This window comes from Aquarana catesbeiana, linkage group LG08 (genome assembly GCF_042186555.1).
Source record: "Aquarana catesbeiana isolate 2022-GZ linkage group LG08, ASM4218655v1, whole genome shotgun sequence".
Classification (NCBI taxonomy): Eukaryota; Metazoa; Chordata; class Amphibia; order Anura; family Ranidae; genus Aquarana; species Aquarana catesbeiana.
In genome coordinates, this window is record NC_133331.1 from 59938536 (window position 1) to 59952631 (window position 14096).

The following is a 14096-nucleotide window of genomic DNA, read 5'->3' on the forward strand; positions in this document are numbered from 1 at the left end:
TTACAGGCACCGGAAGCCCCTCGATCACCTCTGTGGTCTAGAAAATCGGGAGGGACAAGCATTCCTCGTTTCTAGTTAGGGCAGATCTAAAGACTGCCATTTTTATTTTTCTGGAAAGCATGAGATCTTTTTTTTTTTTCTTGGTCTCATGCTTTCAAGGGTAGAGGAGAGATCTCCAATGTCTCAAGAGACCCCAGATGTCTCCATAAGGAGGACCTGTCATGCTTTATTTCTATCACAAGGTATCTTTACATTTTTTGTGAAAAAAAAAAAAAAAAGAAAAATATTTTTTTTAAAAAAGTGATAGTGTAAATATACATCTAACAAAATGGGGAAAAAAAAAATTTTTAAAGCGCCCCTGTCCCCCCCACTCACGCACAGAGGCAAACGCATATCTAGATAGTGCACACGTATTTAAATGGTGTTCGTACCGCACATGTGAGGTATCCCCACAAACATTAAAGCAAAAATTCTAGCTCTAGACCTCCTTTGTAACTCTAAACAGGTAACCTATAAAAAAAATTTAAAGCATCACCTATGGAGATTTTTTTTAAGTATCGTAGTTTGTCGCCCTTCCACGAGCGTGCGCAATTTTAAAGTATGACATGTTGGGTATCTATTTATTCGGCGTAACACCTTTTTTATTATACCAAACAATTGAGTTTTATACAGTATATATTTTTTTGCATTAAAAGGTATTAAAGTGTAATATGGTAGAGCTTTTCCGGTGGTACGGGGACAATTACCTCCTGACCTGCCAGATCCTGTAAGTGGTCTAGCAACTCTGCTGATTCTTGGGTGGATAGGTCAGTATAAAGTTTAGTGGGGGAGGGAGAGAGATTCCAACCCATAGCCTTCTATTAGAATCTGGAAGATATAAGGGCTCTCGGAGATCTTCCTCCACTGTGGAACAAAGTGAGAAAGTCTCCCCCCTACACTGACACTGGCGTCACTTGGACTGCTTGTTGGTGTCTTTGGGTCCGGAAAAGAGCAGACCACCTTTCTGTCTGTCCTTCTTGCTTTTTTCCTTCCGGGTTCTTACCGGGAACTTTTTTCCCCTTTTCTGCAGATCGCGAAAGGACCTGATCCAGGCTAGGCCCAAAAAGTTGGGAACCTTTAAAGGCAACCCGCAGAGCTGTGACCTGGACATATGGTCCCCTTCCCACGACTTCACCCAGTAGGCCCTCCTTGCTAAATTGAGGAGGGCCGCTGACTTTGCCATGATCCCGACAGTTTCTACTGCCGCATCCGCTAAGTATGCCACAGCTCACTATCTCTAGTCTGTGAATTCCTTTCAATTATTCCCCCTAGTGACATGGCTGGAGAGTCTGTGTAGCCAAGCATGCACGTTCCTTGCTACACAGGCTGACGCCAAGGCAGGAGCCATGGCTGCTGCATTGGCATCCCATGCTCTTCGCAATAGCATTTCAGCCCTTGTGCCCATTTGGTCCTTTATGTTACTTGATTCCTCAAAGGACAAATCAGATTTCTTTGAAACCTGTGAAAGGGCTGCATCCACAATTTGGGGGTTTTGAAGAATTTCTCATCCTCCTTTTGCCCAAATGGAAACCTCCTTTTCCATGTCTTGAGGACCTTTCTCTCTGGGTCCTTCCACTCTCTCAAAATAACCTCTTTAAGGGTCTGGTGGACTGGGAAGACCTTTGACTGAGGTCTTCCTAGTCCGCTGTACATCTTAGAACAGGCTGACATCTGAGTTGGAGGCTCCGGGATGTCCTTTAGAGGCGTAAATTGCCCTGAGTAGCTCCTACATGTCTTCCACGGGTAAGAGGCGTCTACTGTGCCTGGAACCCTCACTGTACTGTCTTTCTGACTCCAAGTTTCCTCCCGCTTTTAAGGTGCTTCGGTCTGACTCCCCCCTGGGTCCTAAAAACTACCTACCACAGATGTGAGAGGGGGAGGTCTCTGCTGGGTTCTCAGGCCTCCGTTGGATGTACCCACTTAAGAGGGGGTACCGTCCCTAGAATACAGGGTCTCTCTGCCAATAGTGCTAGGCTCTTCCTTTGATGCCATCACCATCTTCAGAGATTGGAGCGTAGCAGGCATCTCTGACTGTACTGAGAAGAATGTCCTCATTACTGCTGAGGTTTCTTTGCCTGACAGTTTACGGATGCATCTATAACAAAAAAGGTTTCACATGATCTTGTGAGAGCTTTTCATTACAATATCTATACCTTTGTGCTCTGGGGGGGCGTTCGGCTTAGACCTGTGAGCCCCTTGAGCAGAGCCACTGGGTTCTAAGGAGATAAAAATATAACAGGCTGTACATCCATCTCCACAAGGGGTGTGGACAAGACCACCCTTACCCAACCACTTGCCAAGCAGAGGAAAACTCACCACCCGTGGCCTCCTCCTGGGCTGCAGCCACCGCTGTATACTCCTCTCTCTCCATTGCGGTCACAACCGACTGCTGTGGGTGATCTGGAACATGAGGGACTCGTGGGGCCTCTGCCTTGCTACTCCGGATATTTATGGGCCTCACCGCACTGTCCGGCGCCATTTTGCTGGAGCCTCACCACCGGAAATGAATTCAGCCTCTAGCGTGAGGCCACAGGTCAGGCGGGGCCTTTTGGAGAGACGTTTACTCAGGTGCTTCGCAATTTTGGCGTAGTCCGGCATCAGAAGTGACACCTTCCGGAAAAGGAACCGGCGCCATCTTGCTCCACCCAGCCAAATTGCTCTCTCTCCAGGAGTGTTCCATTGTCCTCCCGGGGATCCACGTCGGCGTTATGAAGGTGCCATCTGCCCTCCTGACTGACCTGGGCTCCAGCCGACCCTCCGGTTCCTTTATCCCCCAACAGTACCTGACCTGGGTGGAAAGTAAAGGGGGAGGTATGTGCCCACAGGAGTGCCGGGACAACCCTCTGTGCCTGGAAAACCCCTCCCCGGAAAGGACCCCCAGCCACTGGGACCCCCCTGAGGTGGGAATGAATCCTGGCTGGACCTACAGCCCTCCCTGGCTTTGGCGTTCAGCCCCCAGGGGAGGGGACCATCCGATACCGACTTTAGGTCTACAACAAAAAAATAAACGTTTCGCTGCCAGGAAACACAATCAAGAACTGAGGTGCAGGGGGAAGGGAGGGGCCCCTTTAACTGCATGTGTTGATTGCATTTCCTGTCAGGTGGACCAGTCATCTCAGGTGCCGTCCTGGAAGATGACTAGAGCAAAACCTATTGTCCGCTACCCCTTGAGCTTTTTTTTGTGCTAAAAAGGTGCCAATAAGGCCCGACGATCATTTTTTTTTTTTTTTTTAAGAAAACTGTAAATTTTCAGTACCAAAATTTCCATTTGGTGCACCTCTAGTTTAAATGGGCCTCGGGTAGAGGTGAGATGATGTGGTGATGTTTTTGGGTGCTTCTCAGTAGACATCCCCTGCCTGGTTCATCCTCCTCCCATTTCCCCCTCCCACTCCTTACATCCCTTATACCCAACTAACCCAGGAAGGGAGAAAGGCAGCTCAAACCTAAGTGCAGTATAGGGTTAAAACTATTTGTAAGTAAAACAACTTACATGTGTGAAGAAATAAAAAGGCATGTGGTGCACTATGTGCACAAATGTCTCCTCTGTCCGTGCTGGAAGGCGCAGGGGATAGCCAGTCCCAGACGCTCCAGTGGCTTACTTCTCACTCTTTCCTTTTCCGTATTTTGCTTTTCCCATGACAATCATGACCCACTTGCAGTAACTAAGGTTCTTCACCCTGCACTCTTTTGTTCATTATAATACATCAATACAAAGAAATTATAACTGGGTATCATAATTCCAAGGTGTACAATGCAAGTATTGTCTGCCTTGTATTGATACAACGCTTACAGCCTTTTTTCTTGGATTATTGAATGGAACGACAATGTTATGCATCTATATATGGAACTATAAAAACTAAACTCGCACTAAACTTATGTGTAACTTCACATGATTCAAAACAAAAAGAGTGCATAAAAAAAATATTATATATACCGTATATACTCGAGTATAAGTCAAGGCCCTAATTTACCACAAAAAAAAAAAAAAATGGGAAAAACTTAGTGACCCGAGTATAAGACGAGGGTGAGAAATGCACAGCTACTGTAAGTGAAAAAGAGGGTCAACAATGCTCATTTGCAGCCATATGTCTCCCGAACTTCAAACTCGGTAGTTAAGGGTTCCTAGATGCCCCCTAGCTGCAGCCAAAATTTGGGGTCTCTGAACCCAAAGGGACCCGAAATGACATTGCTGCAGATGGACACAGTTGACTGACTTTGGGGCCCCGTATCTTGGGCCACTTAGTGCTAGGAACCCCAAATTTGGTGTGCAAACTCAGTGGAACTAGCACCATAAAATATCCAAATTTGGGGTTTCTAGCACCAATTGTCCCCAAGATACAGGGCCCCAAAAATCGGTTCAGAAAATGTCGAGCACTTTTCTGCAGCAGAGAATGACATTTTCCAAACCGGTTTTGGGGCCTCGTATCTCGGGGCCACTTAGTGCTAGGAACCCCAGCTTTGGATATATTATGGTACCAGTCCCACTAGGTTTGCACACCAAATATGGGGTTCCTAGCACAAAGTGGCCCTGAGATACAGGGCCCCAAATTCGGTTTGGAAAATGAATTTTTTTGCTGCAGAAAAGTGCTTGACTAGAGTATAAGTCGAGGGGGGCACTTTCAGCACAAAAAAAATGTGCTGAAAAACTCGACTTATACTCGAGTATATACCGCATATTTTATATATATATATATATATATATATATATATATATATATATATATATATTAGATTGACCACTAGAGAGTTATGGGTTTGAGTTGGCCTAATTGAGTCTCCCTACTTCAACTTTTGAGATAATATCCACACAGGAAATTCATATATTAGAAATTATGTTTAACACACTGATAAGATCAACAAGAAGCATATCTCTTTTATATGTGTAACTCCAAAAACATTTTTTGCAAGACTAAGTGGTAAAGTGGTTCTTAAGCCTTAAGGTGTTTCTCAGAGTGAAATTCTGGCAGCACAGAAAAAAATAAATAAAAAAGTAGTGCCAAAAAGCAAGCCAAACCCTCTACCTACTAGACGCCTGTGATGTTACTGCCCCAATCTCCACCTCGCCCCAATCAAAAAATGCAAAGCAATTTATGACTGGCAACCATAGCAAGATTCCAACCTGCTGTGTTCAGAATGCAGCAGGCCAGCCCTTCAGCATGGGATGTGGAAGCAAATTGCGATCGTTGGAGCAGCAGTGTCTCCTTCAGAGATTTCCAGCTTTACGAGGGCATCGGTCTTAGTCCGTAGGGCTCAATATTGAGTTGGCCCACCCTTTGCAGCTATAACAGCTTCCACTCTTCTGGGAAGGCTGTCCACAAGGTTTAGGTTTGTGTCTATGGGAATGTTTGACCATTCTTCCAGAAGTGCATTTGTGAGGTCAGGCACTGATGTTGGATGAGAAGGCCTGGCTTGCAGTCTCCACTCTAATTCGTCCCAAAGGTGAGGTCAGGACTCTATCCAGGCCAGTCAAGTTCCTCCACCCTAAACTCGCTCATCCATGTCTTTATGGACTTTGCTTTGTGCACTGGTGCGCAGTCATGTTGGAACAGGAAGGGGACATCCCCAAACTTGAGAGCATGAAGTTGTCCAAACTGTCTTAGGAGTTCCCTTCACTGGAACTAAGGGGCCAAGCCCAACCCCTGAAAAACAATCCCACACCATAATCCTCCCTCCACCAGAATGATTTGGACCAGTGCACAAAGCAAGGTCCATAAAGCATCCTTCCTTCCCCTGTATAACCATGCCACCATCTTTAGGTCCATCGGTGGCCAGCTTTTTTTTCGGTATTCTGATGACATCTGTGGCATTTCTCACTGAGGGGAAAAAATTCCTTTGATGCCGAGATCTTGCAAGATTTCATTAAACCACTTCAACACAGACACTTTAACCCCCTTCCCGCCAATTTTCAGCACTGTCACACTTTGAATGAGAATTACTCAGTCATACAACACTGTACCCAAATTAAATTTGTATTTTTTTTTTTTTTTTTTTTGGAGACAGAGCTTTCTTTTGGTGGCATTTACTGGGTTTTTATTTTTTGCTAAATAAAAGAAAAAATACTGAAAATAATCTTCATAAATCATGTATATTATTTAGTCTGTGTGAAATTCGAAAATCAATTAATTCTGATGCACTGACGGCCTTTCTCATTTCTTAAGGCCCGGGGACAGTACAAACACACACACACCCCCCTCAATTACCCATTTTTGGAAAGTAGGCGGCCCAAGGTATTTAGTAAGTCACGGTGAGTTTTTTGAAGCTGTAATTTTTTGGGATAAAAAAAAAAAAAAAAGTTTTTTTTTTTTTTTACATATGGTCACCAGAGCAGTACAGCGTCACAATATAACTGGTGTGGTGGTGAAAAGGAACTCTGACGGGTAAAAGTATACAATTTAACTTTTTCTTCATTTTCTTTTTACAGCTCAGTGTTACCATAGCGATACTGTACTACCCTAGGGGAGTATTTAAGTTTTGTTTTTTACACAGTGATGATTACAGTTATAAGCAATCATTTTTATGAATGACATTCATTGTTTACTATTGTGAAACTGTGATTGGCTACAGCTATCACATGGTAAAGATGCACTGTGATTGCTGTGACCAATCACAGATCCACAGAATTAGCAGCATGGTACATGTGTTTTTATCGATTGTGGGGTGGGGAGGTCGCTTTGAAGGTAAATATAACTCAATAGAAACGTATTTCAGGTTACCAGTTCTTAAATGTGGTGGCTGCATTTGTTTTCTTTTTCCAGGCAATTTTCCCTATTCTGATTACCTGGTGATGCTGCCAGTAACACTATGTCCTAGGGCAACAACGCTCTCTCACTTTAATGTATCTATGGGGGAGCAGTTGCCCCATGCTCCTGGTTTGGGCTACAAAACACCTTCCACTCTCAAGTCCATAATATAGGTGCAGATGCTTTGTAGTCCAGCAGAGGCAAACTGGGCAGAGCTGGTGACACTGAACAGTCTGAGCATCCGAGGATACGTTTGATTCCCAAAACCTTGGTTGTCAGAATTCGTAGGTAGCACAATACTCTAATGATCAGGTAAGTCGCCATGCTCTTCTTCCTAAAACTCTGACGTGTGAGCAGGCTCTCAGAATCATCACATTAACCTTGCATTGTATGCAGTGGGGGCAAGTATGCAAGTGCAGCCATGAGAGACTCAGAGGGAGCCGGCAGAAGCACCAAATAAGGCAAGTATTTCTACTTGTTCCAGTACCTCTAGACAGAATGAACACTTTACCCTCTCAGAACAGGGGGGCATTGAAAAGGTATTTTGTTCCTGCCTGGAGTTCAACTTTAAGCATGATAAAATATCCAGAATACAATCTTGTCTTGCAATAACCACAATGTATAAAAACCCTTTAAAATGGTAAGAACTAGCGAAAAGTAGAGATGTGCCAAAACATATCGGCCGAAAAAGGGGTTTTCTGGCATTTTGCTGATAGAGAAAAAAAAAAAAAAAGGTGCCAATAATGGCACTCAATTTTGCTGCAGTTTTACTGTGCGTTTTTCATAGGTCATGTGATTCAAAAACGTAACGGGTGCGTTATTTATGTGTTTTTACTGTGTTTTCAATGGGGAGGTGCATTTTTGGTGTTTTTTTTTTTTTTTTTTAACTGACCAAAAATGCAACAAGCAGGATTTTACATCACAACAGAAACGCAACGGACCAATGTGAAGACATGCAAAGAATTTAAAGAGATGCATTTTTCTTGCACTAAAAAGGTACCGATAATGGCTGACAATAAAAATTCATATTAATTTAAATTCATGATGATATTAAAAAGTTGAATACAACTATATATAAAATTACATATATTTTAAGAACTGTCATTTTCAGTTTTAGCCAAGTGCATCCTAAATTTTCGGCACACCTCTAGCTAAAAAAAACGTGTTATACAGAAAACCACGCTAAAACATTTTTGGAAATAAAAATTGATACACAAAAAAAAAAAAATACTAACATGTATACAGCATCTAAGACCACACACAAACATCTACATGAAAGAATGATCTACATTCCTGTGCAGCACATAGAATGACAAGGTTCTGGGGGGGAAATCAGGGCATCACACACATACAACCAGGCTGATGGGGAAGGTAGGCGTCTCCTGGTAGGACTAAAGATTTGAGAAAAAGAGATGAGTATAAGGGATATAACAGTGATGGGGATAATATAGTGCAAACTTTTCATTATGGTTTGGATTTTGTGTAGAAGGGTTTAGAACCCCTGCCAGTTTTCCTTTGCTGTCTGTCCACAGTAGTGAGATTCTCCCTCTCCGTTTGTCCTGTAGACCATTGTCTCCAGGACAGAAAGTGATGGGAAATCCACAGCTGTCACAAAGGGGTATCTCTCACAATAACGACACCTATTCAAACAAATACTGGCAAACGTTGGAACCCTTCTAAGTTTGGTGCCACTTCCATCTCTTATTGCTCTGCGATGAAGACATGACAGGGCAAGCTCACTAATGAGGGCAAGCATAAGTTAAAAAAAAAAAAAACTGACAAAAAAGAAAAAAAAAACTCTGGCTTGAGTTCAAGTTAAAGTATTGTCTGGCCATATAGGATTTTTTTTCCTTTCATTCAACCAGCAGGCCGATTCCCCCATCCACATATTGGAGGTGGATGGGGGAATCCCTCCCACAGAACTATTGTATTCTGAGAGCAGGGAGACTTCCCCGCCATCGGAATACACTCAACACTAAGCCAGTGGCACTGATCAAGCAAACATTTTCTAACAGGCTGGTTGTACAGAAGTTGATCGAGAGATTGACTTCTGTATAACCAGCTTGCCCATACATGGATCAAAATTTGTCCTGATCCTTTTGAACCAGCTGAATTTTGATCCATCTATGGCTGGCTTTCATTCACCTTTACAGGTGAACACTCTACACTCCTGTACAGACCCCCCCCCCCCCCCCACTGTACTTACCTCTGAGGATGCTGAGCTCTTAGTGCCCATGCAGCTGGTCCAGCACTCCAGGGATTTGAAGTCCCCGCTCTTCTCTGGGCAGCACTGCTGAGACAGATCAGAGGGCAGGTCCTGACCCATCAGATCACTCTGGTCCATGCAGGAAGTGCTGCACAGAGACGAATGAGAAGAAGGGGGATTTCAAATTCCCAGATTGAACCGGCTGCATGGGCACTCACAGCTCAGCACCCCTGGTCGTAGGTACAGTGAAGACCGGGGTGTACGGTGTTTGTTCAGCTTTTCCATCTTTTTTTTTCTAAAATGGTGAACACTAAATTCTGGGTCGGGTGAAAAGACGTTTGGACAAAGAAGGTGGGGAGATCACACACTAGAGAAAAGGGTTATAAAGTGTAAAGAGATGGAGGGTGGGGGTCACACTGTGGTGGTAGTGACTGGGGGGGGGGTCACAAAATGGAAGGGGTGAAAGGGGTGAGGAACTGGGATATCAGATTTGGAATGGAGGAAATGTGATGAACACACAGGAAGGGAGAGAGTCGGGCGTCTCAGATGGAGCTGGATAACAGTTTCAAGGTTGAGATGGGATCAGGAATGTCAAGCCTGGTAAGTCTCTGAGCTCAGGTAAGAGGCAGTGGAGGTGTCAGTAAAAGATAGGATGGGATGAAGATGTGTCATTAAAGAGAAGAATGAGGAAGTTTGATGGTCTGTCAGGCCCAGTAGACTTAGGGTATCGGGTGTGAGCAATGATATGATGGTTGAAGTCAGTACTAAAGAGAGGAAGATGACGAGGGTCAGATATGTGTGGTATCAGAGATCATCGTGGCTGAGGAGGGGGTGTCATTCAGTCATGGATGGGGTGATGGAGGAGGGGGGAGCAGTCATGGACTAGGTGATGGGGGGGGGGGGGTCATTCAGTCATGGACGGGGTGGTGGGGGTGTTCATTCAGTCATAGATGGGGGGGGTCACAGATGGAGGGGGGGGTTCGGTTATGGACTAGATGATGGGGGGGGGGGGGTCATTCAGTCATAGATGGGGTGAAGGGGGGGGGTTATTCAGTTATGGATTAGGTGATGGGGGTCAGTTATGTAATAGGTGATTGGGGGGGTCATTCATGGATTAGGTGATGGGGGGGGTCAGTCATGGATTAGGTGATGGGGGGGGTCAGTCATGGATTAGGTGATGGGGGGGGCAGTCATGGATTAGGTGATGGGGGGGGGCAGTCATGGATTAGGTGATGGGGGGGGTCAGTCAGGGATTAGGTGATGGGGGGGGCAGTCATGGATTAGGTGATGGGGGGGGGGGTCAGTCAGGGATTAGGTGATGGGGGGGGGCAGTCATGGATTAGGTGATGGGGGGGGGCAGTCATGGATTAGGTGATGGGGGGGGGGGTCAGTCATGGATTAGGTGATGGGGGGGGGGCAGTCATGGATTAGGTGATGGGGGGGGTCAGTCAGGGATTAGGTGATGGGGGGGGGCAGTCATGGATTAGGTGATGGGGGGGGTCAGTCAGGGATTAGGTGATGGGGGGGTCAGTCAGGGATTAGGTGATGGGGGGGGGTCAGTCATGGATTAGGTGATGGGGGGGGGGGTCAGTCATGGATTAGGTGATGGGGGGGGGGGGTCAGTCATGGATTAGGTGATGGGGGGGGCAGTTATGGATTAGGTGATGGGGGGGGGGGGGGTCAGTCATGGATTAGGTGATGGGGGGGGCAGTCATGGATTAGGTGATGGGGGGGGGCAGTCATGGATTAGGTGATGGGGGGGGCAGTCATGGATTAGGTGATGGGGGGGGGGCAGTCATGGATTAGGTGATGGGGGGGGGGCAGTCATGGATTAGGTGATGGGGGGGGGGCAGTCATGGATTAGGTGATGGGGGGGGGGCAGTCATGGATTAGGTGATGGGGGGGGGGGCAGTCATGGATTAGGTGATGGGGGGGGGCAGTCATGGATTAGGTGATGGGGGGGGTCAGTCATGGATTAGGTGATGGGGGGGGTCAGTCATGGATTAGGTGATGGGGGGGTCAGTCATGGATTAGGTGATGGGGGGGGGGTCAGTCATGGATTAGGTGATGGGGGGGGGTCAGTCATGGATTAAGTGATGGGGGGGGGTCAGTCATGGATTAGGTGATGGGGGGGGCAGTCATGGATTAGGTGATGGGGGGGGGGTCAGTCATGGATTAGGTGATGGGGGGGGGGCAGTCATGGATTAGGTGATGGGGGGGGGCAGTCATGGATTAGGTGATGGGGGGGGGGGGGCAGTCATGGATTAGGTGATGGGGGGGGGGGCAGTCATGGATTAGGTGATGGGGGGGGCAGTCATGGATTAGGTGATGGGGGGGTCAGTCAGGGATTAGGTGATGGGGGGGGGGGTCAGTCATGGATTAGGTGATGGGGGGGGGGTCAGTCATGGATTAAGTGATGGGGGGGGGTCAGTCATGGATTAGGTGATGGGGGGGGGTCAGTCAGGGATTAGGTGATGGGGGGGGCAGTTATGGATTAGGTGATGGGGGGGGGGGGTCAGTCATGGATTAGGTGATGGGGGGGGGGGGGGCAGTCATGGATTAGGTGATGGGGGGGGGGGGGCAGTCATGGATTAGGTGATGGGGGGGGGGGCAGTCATGGATTAGGTGATGGGGGGGGGGCAGTCATGGATTAGGTGATGGGGGGGTCAGTCAGGGATTAGGTGATGGGGGGGGGCAGTCATGGATTAGGTGATGGGGGGGGGGCAGTCATGGATTAGGTGATGGGGGGGTCAGTCAGGGATTAGGTGATGGGGGGGGCAGTCATGGATTAGGTGATGGGGGGGTCAGTCATGGATTAGGTGATGGGGGGGTCAGTCATGGATTAGGTGATGGGGGGGGTCAGTCATGGATTAGGTGATGGGGGGGGGGGCAGTCATGGATTAGGTGATGGGGGGGTCAGTCATGGATTAGGTGATGGGGGGGGGGCAGTCATGGATTAGGTGATGGGGGGGTCAGTCATGGATTAGGTGATGGGGGGGGGTCAGTCATGGATTAGGTGATGGGGGGGTCAGTCAGGGATTAGGTGATGGGGGGGGGCAGTCATGGATTAGGTGATGGGGGGGGGGGCAGTCATGGATTAGGTGATGGGGGGCAGTCATGGAGTAGGTGATGGGGGGGGGGGCAGTCATGGATTAGGTGATGGGGGGGGCAGTCATGGATTAGGTGATGGGGGGGGTCAGTCATGGATTAGGTGATGGGGGGGTCAGTCATGGATTAGGTGATGGGGGGGGTCAGTCATGGATTAGGTGATGGGGGGGGTCAGTCATGGATTAGGTGATGGGGGGGGGGCAGTCATGGATTAGGTGATGGGGGGCAGTCATGGATTAGGTGATGGGGGGGGGGCAGTCATGGATTAGGTGATGGGGGGGTCAGTCATGGATTAGGTGATGGGGGGGTCAGTCATGGATTAGGTGATGGGGGGGTCAGTCATGGAGTAGGTGATGGGGGGGGTCAGTCATGGATTAGGTGATGGGGGGGGGGCAGTCATGGATTAGGTGATGGGGGGGTCAGTCATGGAGTAGGTGATGGGGGGGGTCAGTCATGGATTAGGTGATGGGGGGGTCAGTCATGGAGTAGGTGATGGGGGGGTCAGTCATGGATTAGGTGATGGGGGGGGGGCAGTCATGGATTAGGTGATGGGGGGGTCAGTCATGGATTAGGTGATGGGGGGGTCAGTCATGGATTAGGTGATGGGGGGGTCAGTCATGGAGTAGGTGATGGGGGGGGTCAGTCATGGATTAGGTGATGGGGGGGGGGCAGTCATGGATTAGGTGATGGGGGGGTCAGTCATGGAGTAGGTGATGGGGGGGGTCAGTCATGGATTAGGTGATGGGGGGGTCAGTCATGGAGTAGGTGATGGGGGGGTCAGTCATGGATTAGGTGATGGGGGGGGGGCAGTCATGGATTAGGTGATGGGGGGGTCAGTCATGGATTAGGTGATGGGGGGGGGGCAGTCATGGATTAGGTGATGGGGGGCAGTCATGGATTAGGTGATGGGGGGGGGGCAGTCATGGATTAGGTGATGGGGGGGTCAGTCATGGATTAGGTGATGGGGGGGTCAGTCATGGATTAGGTGATGGGGGGGTCAGTCATGGAGTAGGTGATGGGGGGGGTCAGTCATGGATTAGGTGATGGGGGGGGGGGCAGTCATGGATTAGGTGATGGGGGGGTCAGTCATGGAGTAGGTGATGGGGGGGGTCAGTCATGGATTAGGTGATGGGGGGGTCAGTCATGGAGTAGGTGATGGGGGGGTCAGTCATGGATTAGGTGATGGGGGGGGGGCAGTCATGGATTAGGTGATGGGGGGGTCAGTCATGGATTAGGTGATGGGGGGGTCAGTCATGGATTAGGTGATGGGGGGGTCAGTCATGGAGTAGGTGATGGGGGGGGTCAGTCATGGATTAGGTGATGGGGGGGGGGCAGTCATGGATTAGGTGATGGGGGGGTCAGTCATGGAGTAGGTGATGGGGGGGGTCAGTCATGGATTAGGTGATGGGGGGGTCAGTCATGGAGTAGGTGATGGGGGGGTCAGTCATGGATTAGGTGATGGGGGGGGGGCAGTCATGGATTAGGTGATGGGGGGGTCAGTCATGGATTAGGTGATGGGGGGGTCAGTCATGGATTAGGTGATGGGGGGGGTCAGTCATGGAGTAGGTGATGGGGGGGGGGCAGTCATGGATTAGGTAATCGGGGGGTGTCATTGAGGGGGCGGAGTCCGCGCACACAGCGGGGAGGGGGGTGTCGCTGAGTGGACGGTGCGGGGTGTCAGTCAGTCTCTCAGGCCTGTAAAGAAGGGTCTCGGCGGTGTCGGTCCCTCCCTTCCCTGGCTGCCCTCATACACAGTGGGAAGAGGTCCCGGGGCGCTTCGTGGTTCCGCTCACCGTCATGTTGTTGTTATTTCTCCGCCTGTCTCCCCGCTCTGCTACCCGCCGCTGCCGCCGCCATCCTCCTCCTCCTCCTCCGCTCCGCCTCCTCCGCGCTGCGTCGCATGACGTCAGCACGCTCCCCTCCCTCCGTCTCACGTGACCCAGCTGTCACTACAACCCACCCGCTTGTTGGCGTCACGTGACATCCACATGCGTTCTCTCGCG

The 14096-nt window shown here is 48.8% G+C and overlaps 1 protein-coding gene across 1 annotated transcript in view; it reads right to left on the reverse strand.

The window, feature by feature from the left end:
- Positions 1 to 14038, reverse strand: part of SHOC2 (SHOC2 leucine rich repeat scaffold protein) — a 138043-nt gene extending 124005 nt beyond the window's left edge. The window contains exon 1 of the mRNA XM_073595894.1: positions 13887 to 14038. The gene's annotated coding sequence lies outside the window, so the exon portion shown is untranslated. The remainder of the gene's footprint in view (positions 1 to 13886) is intronic.
- Between the last annotated feature and the right edge of the window lie 58 nt (positions 14039 to 14096).